Here is a 6,117-nt window from a genome sequence, read left to right as displayed (position 1 = left end):
CATAATTGCCCTCTACATTATTATGTAAGTATTTTCCTAGAAAATATTCAGATATTCATTTATTAAGATCTTCTTGTGTGTGTGTGTGTGTGTGTATTTCATATATGCAATATTTAGTGAAAGAAATGTGTTAAATTGTTAAACTAAGCACAGTAATGTATTTTGATACTTCCTCCACTTTCATAACAGTTACCCTTTAGTCCAATAATTACTATACTAGTAGAAGTGCTCATTAAAATCTTACTCCAGCACATTTTGAATAATGTTTTCCATGTATATGGACATGTGCATTGTATTCATTGATGTAAACATTATATCTGTCCATTAAACCTACTTAATTTCACTGAAGGTCAAGGAGATCTAGAGTCCATCCTGGCAGCATCAAGTGCAAGGCAGGCAGAGAACAGTCCTAGATGAGTTCCTGTACTTTGCATGGCTTACTTGTGAACACACCCAGTCTCACTCATACAGGGCCACTAATTAATCTAACCTGTACAACCTTGGGATGTCGGGGGGGATAAACCCATGCAGACCTAACTGAGAATATTTAAACTTCACACAGTCATCTCTTAGACTCTGAACCCATGACTCTGGAAATGTTAGGCAACAGATGCCTCTTAAATATTTCAGTGTGTCCTATTTTTATGTTCATGTTTAATATCTCATAAAACAAAAATCACAGATGCACTCTTAAGAATCCTAATCTGATTTTAGTAATTGTTTTATCCTTCCATCTACCCATTATGAAAACACACACTTTCATACTCAGTGAAATTGAATTCTGAGTCTCCAGGCACCAGCACCCATTACAGCATCACAGGGTACAAGGTAGGACCCACAGTGCCTTGCGGACACAAACACACACACACATGCACGCTTATTCATCACCAATTAACCTAACGTGGATGTACATAAAGTATGCAAAAAGAATGTAAAAAAATGTCCAAGCCAGAATTCAAACTCAGGACTCACAACTGTCACACATTCCTAACTGCTAACTACTGAGCCATTGTGCCACCATGAACTGTTTTAGAATGTATTCAGTTTTTTTGAGGTAATTAAATAGGCTTTTGGTTAATAATATTGCCATTATTTTTTTAATTAATTCCTTGAATATTCTATGTAAAAATATGTTGATATGTACTATAAATAAGTTACTTAAATATTGCACATTACAAATCTATGATGATGGATAATACAAAACATACAATTAGTTTAGCAACAGTATACAATTTTAAACTAAATATGCATATCAAACAAATCTTCACCAATTGGGTGATAGCACGTTAACAAAAAGGCTCACCTTGACCTAATTCTGCACTGAATACTCGGTTGAATAATATTGTCAAAATGGTGCGGGGGCATCATACTACATGCCATTCAATAATGGTCAGTGCGTTCTATAAAGTGTGCCATGCAGTTGTTTATGCACAAGCTATCAGCCCCTAGACTGCAATGCCCTCCTCAGTTCATTTGAAGCTGTGTTGCAACTTAATGAGAAGATCACAAGGCATACTCTTCCTTCAGGTCACTGAAACCAGAAGCTGGCTTGCTGCTCTTATCTTTCCATTTATTGTATTTTAAACTTTTACGAGAGTGCTGATTCCAGTGTGTTGTTAGAACAATAACCTGTGTTTTGATCTTTTTTATGTAGAAAAATTTGGGTTGCAGGAAGATCTTTTCCCAGAGCTGCTAAACTTCACATTACCTTAATGAGGAGCAGGCATAAAACTACACAGTTTCAGCTTAATTTATGGCTAAAATTATTCTGAATTTTTGCCATGATTTTGCCCTTTTGGTGAAGAATATATGGTACGTAATACATAAGAATAGAAGTTGATTCTTAAGCAGTTTTGCTCTGCATGGCTCACACTTCAAAAAATAAAGGAATTTTGGGTACATGAAGAAGTCTTTTTATATTAAGTATATAATGTGAGAAGCCTTTTCAACCATTAATGACTGACTTTTGATCTGAGCTTGTTTCAGTCACCTTCATTGCTGAGCATCACTTGAAATTAAAGCGAAGATCTGGGAATCTTTTTTTTTTTTCTTTTCCCTCTTTTGAATTGGGTTTGTGTGGAGCAGCAGGGACCCTGGTAGAGACCAGTCTACGAGACAGGAATATGAATGGAAATAAAAGACAAAACAGCCTAAGTGCATCGCCATGAAAAATCTCCAGTAAAAAATACAGAAAGCACAGGGTTTTTTTTTTATTATTATTTCAAAAATGGCCTCTGCAACAGCTCTTTTCAAAAAAAGGTGATACTTTTGGTATTTGTTAGCATTTTCTAGTCATTCTCGAGGACAGTTAAGCAAACCACTACATCATTCAATAATGTAATGTGACGTGTTATCAAAAAAAAACCCTGAAATGTGCCCATGCGTGTGTGCATCTCGTTTCAGATACACTGCGAGCCCGTGTGTGGCGGGTGTCCTTCACACTCACAGTGTGTTCACAGAGTGCAAGAGTGTGTACCCTTGTGGGGACTTGAGTAGCGTGTGGATATTCTGAGAGTGGGTTTGTGTCTCGGTTCAGGAACTGAGCCACATATACAGTACAAATGATAGATGTTAAAATGATTAGTTTTGACTCCGTTTGGCTAACATTAAAGGCTGTTCCCATTGACGCTGTATAAAGAACTCTCTGTTAAATGTTCCAGCTCAACTCGTACAATTGCTTATTCACAAAATCACCATGACAACTCCGAGGCTGACAATTTTTCTCCCCTCTTCTCTTTGCAATTCAATTCTTTCTGCTAATTCTTTTTTCCATTATAATAATGACAGATTTTAACCTCTTTGGTGCTGTGCCTCTGGCAATATTTTTTCTGCCTTTCCAAGATTTCTTCTGAAGTAAAAAAAAATAATAATAAAAGATAAATGTAATGTGTGGGATATCAGATGTTTAAAAAGAATACCGATGTGTTTAACAAACAGAAAATAACATTCAGCTTACTTCACATCTGTAAACTTTTCGGAAGGGATTTAAATATATTCTGCTAAAAGAAGTAAAATCCAGAACAAAGTTTGTTTTTTGCCTTTTCAGACCCCAAATCCAATGTTCACAATTGATTTTAATGTTAGAGTGAAGTTCGCTTAATTGCTCTACCCAAAGCATTCATTTTAATTTCAAATGCTCAGTTTTACTGTATTTCTTTTACAGTTTTTCATCATTTACTGACAAACACCTGCAGACCCGATGGTCGCCTCGATGCTTCTTAAAGCCAACAGGTCCTGCTAGAAATAAACCCGGATAAAGTATTCGTGTTTTTTTTCCACGCAATCATGATTTTATAACCACGATCAGCCACGCAGTGCATCAAACATGCGGTCCTTTCAACAATCAAACGGAATTTTCGAAAACTGTCCAAAAAAGACGTCGGATTTCCTAAGGCCGTTTCCCCTTAACAATTAAAGGTGCGCTCCAAAAGTGTGAAAAGCGGAAAGCACGGCATGATTGTGAAGATCTGGCTTTCAATGCGCACATGCTCGGTCGATAAACTCTACCAGAAATTCTCATCCGACAAGCAGATGTCTGCAGTCCTCGCAATTACTGAAATGGATCGTCTCACGTTTACCCCCTAACTTGCGGAATACCGAAGGCAGCGCACCCAGCACCTCCTCCCTTCTAGATCGCCCGATTCCCGGATCCAAATGGCAAACTACTGTTACGCCTATCATAATAGTACATTTCTAGCCCCTCATCGCGCACACACACGCGCATGCACACGGTATGTGTATGATGTTTTGCACAAGTCTATATCCGTGTGGATTAAGGGACACTCACAATGCAACTCTCTTCTGGCCGCACGGCACAGGTGCACGCTCAGTACGTAGTAATGATTACAATACAGGCGACCCATGAATTGTAAGCCTCCATATCTCTGATCTTCATCTGCATAGACTGAAACGGATACAGCAGGCAGTTCCAGTGCGCTTCAAATACCACGCTGCCCAAGAGCTGTAAAGGGCAAGTGTTTCCAGCACATTAATAACGCGTCTACTGGGTAGCCTTTGATTTAAAAAGTACACGTTGAGTAAAACTACCATTGCCGATCTCTTTCCAAACACCTGCTTAAATATTTCCAGCTTTCTAAACACAAAAGCCCGCAATAATTCACTACTTTCCAAAAATAAAAATTGAGTAGCAGTAGCGGCAGTTTTCCAAGTAACAATCCAGGCAGCACATACTCTTGGAGATTATAGCAGGACACCTTTTCATATGCCGTGTTTGATTCAAAAAGCGTGATATTTTGTGATAAATAAAAAAGCAGTGCGAAGAAATGAGGCAAAATATAACAGCAAAATACACTTAACTGCTAATACCAAAAAGAGAACATACAGCATCTGATTAGTTCAATCGATGTTCTTTTTAATTCTGTACTCAAAAAAGGAAAGTAAAAAAGCAAGAAAAATAATTGTGCTCGAAAGATGATGTGGGATTCCACCCCGTACGTTAAGTCTTCACGTTTACTGAAAACGCAGAGAGGGATCTGCAGTAAAATTTTCAAATAATTTCAACCGAACAGCCTCAGAAGCACAAATATTGATCCTCAACGAATCGTCTTACCTGATTTGAAGAACTATCCGATTCCTACATTCCAAGAGAATTAAAAAGCCACTTTAACAGAAGGGGATTTTTTTTCTTCTTTTTTTCAAATCTCGTTTTGATGCAATTTTCCGAAAAAAAAAAACAATTACAGATGATAATTATGTCCTGTAAGCCTTGTGCGTTTCATTAGAGATATCCTTCTTTTTCTTGTTGTTCTGTTCAGATTTTATCTTGTTTCGTGCGTTTTTTTTTTTTCCAAAGGGTTCAATCCTCCGTACGGATGCTCCAAAATCTTGCCCATCGGTTAGCTCCCCGTGTAGGTGCACGAGCGGCGCGGACACATGGCGGAGGGGGCGAGAGCGTGCATCGGGACGCGCGTTACCAAAGCAACTGGGGGCACACGCTTTACTACTCGCGCGATTTAACTGTTTGTGTGCCGAGGAGAAAAAAGTTCATTACTTCGTTACAACCTGCAACGGCATCACACATTTAAAAAGTGAGAAAACAATCATTTTAAGTTTGTAAAACACATTCTAAATCCAACATTTGGTTAACAATTTAAAACAAATGGAAATAATTGGCTTGCCTTTTTGAATTTTAATTTATAAATTAATGCAATTATATAACAAGGGATACAATTCTATACCTGGTAACAAAATCTAATAGGAAAGGTCAGAACTATACAACAAAACTTGTGCTTATAATAAAACGTACACCAGACAGTTTAATCTGTAATTAATTTGTTGGACTTTAAATTAACTTATTTGGAGTAAAAAGCAAAGTTTTAAATTTATAATATACATAACGGAAATATAAAGAAACCACTTTTAGGTGGCATTTTAAAATGATAAACACAAGTTAAAATTTCAAGAACAAATTAAGCTGCTGTAATTGTATGTAGTATTCTGAAATAAATGTAACAAAATGAAGTGATCGTTTAAGAAAAAAATAATGAATACAGCTGTCATTGGAAATACACATTTTGACACAATTTGACACATTTTTAGGAAGTCACTGCGCACTGGAGAGATTCTGTAGGACTGGAAAATGGCAAATATCATCCCATTATATAAAATGGGTGACAGGGCAGATCCAAGCAACTTTAGGCCAGTAAGCTTAACATGCATCACAGGAAAATTAATGGAAGGAATTATTAAGGATAAGAGTGAGCAACACATGACAAGGACAGGAGTTATTCTGAACAGTCAGCATGGGTTCAGAAGAGGGAGGTCGTGTTTTACTAACATGTTGGAATTCTATGAGGAGGCAACAAAAGGATACGATCAAAGTAGAGCTTATGATATTATTTATCTGGACTTTCAGAAAGCATTTGATAAGGTGCCACATGAGAGGTTGGGCATCAAGTTAAAAGAAGTGGGAGTTTAGGGTGATGTTTTTAGATGGGTGCAGAATTGGCTCAGACACAGGAAGCAGAGGGTGATGGTGCGAGGAACCTCATCAGAACTGGCCGATGTTAAGAGTGGTGTTCCACAGGGGTCAGTGCTAGGGCCGCTGCTATTTTTAATATATATAAATGATTTAGATAGGAATATAAGTAACAAGCT

General features: G+C 37.5%; 1 protein-coding gene across 3 annotated transcripts in view; it reads right to left on the bottom strand.

The window, feature by feature from the left end:
• The window catches only part of nlgn3a (neuroligin 3a), a 610,831-nt gene extending 605,921 nt beyond the window's left edge, over nucleotides 1-4,910 (bottom strand). For 2 of the 3 annotated variants that reach the window (XM_039765814.1, XM_039765816.1), the window contains exon 1: nucleotides 4,571-4,910. The gene's annotated coding sequence lies outside the window, so the exon portion shown is untranslated. The remainder of the gene's footprint in view (nucleotides 1-4,570) is intronic. The other variant, XM_039765817.1, reaches the window with a different exon arrangement.
• Between the last annotated feature and the right edge of the window lie 1,207 nt (nucleotides 4,911-6,117).

Source organism: Polypterus senegalus, chromosome 10 (genome assembly GCF_016835505.1).
Source record: "Polypterus senegalus isolate Bchr_013 chromosome 10, ASM1683550v1, whole genome shotgun sequence".
NCBI classification, from domain to species: domain Eukaryota; kingdom Metazoa; phylum Chordata; class Cladistia; order Polypteriformes; family Polypteridae; genus Polypterus; species Polypterus senegalus.
The sequence above is the reverse complement of the archived record's forward strand: the minus strand, read 5'-3'. Positions and strand labels throughout refer to the sequence as shown.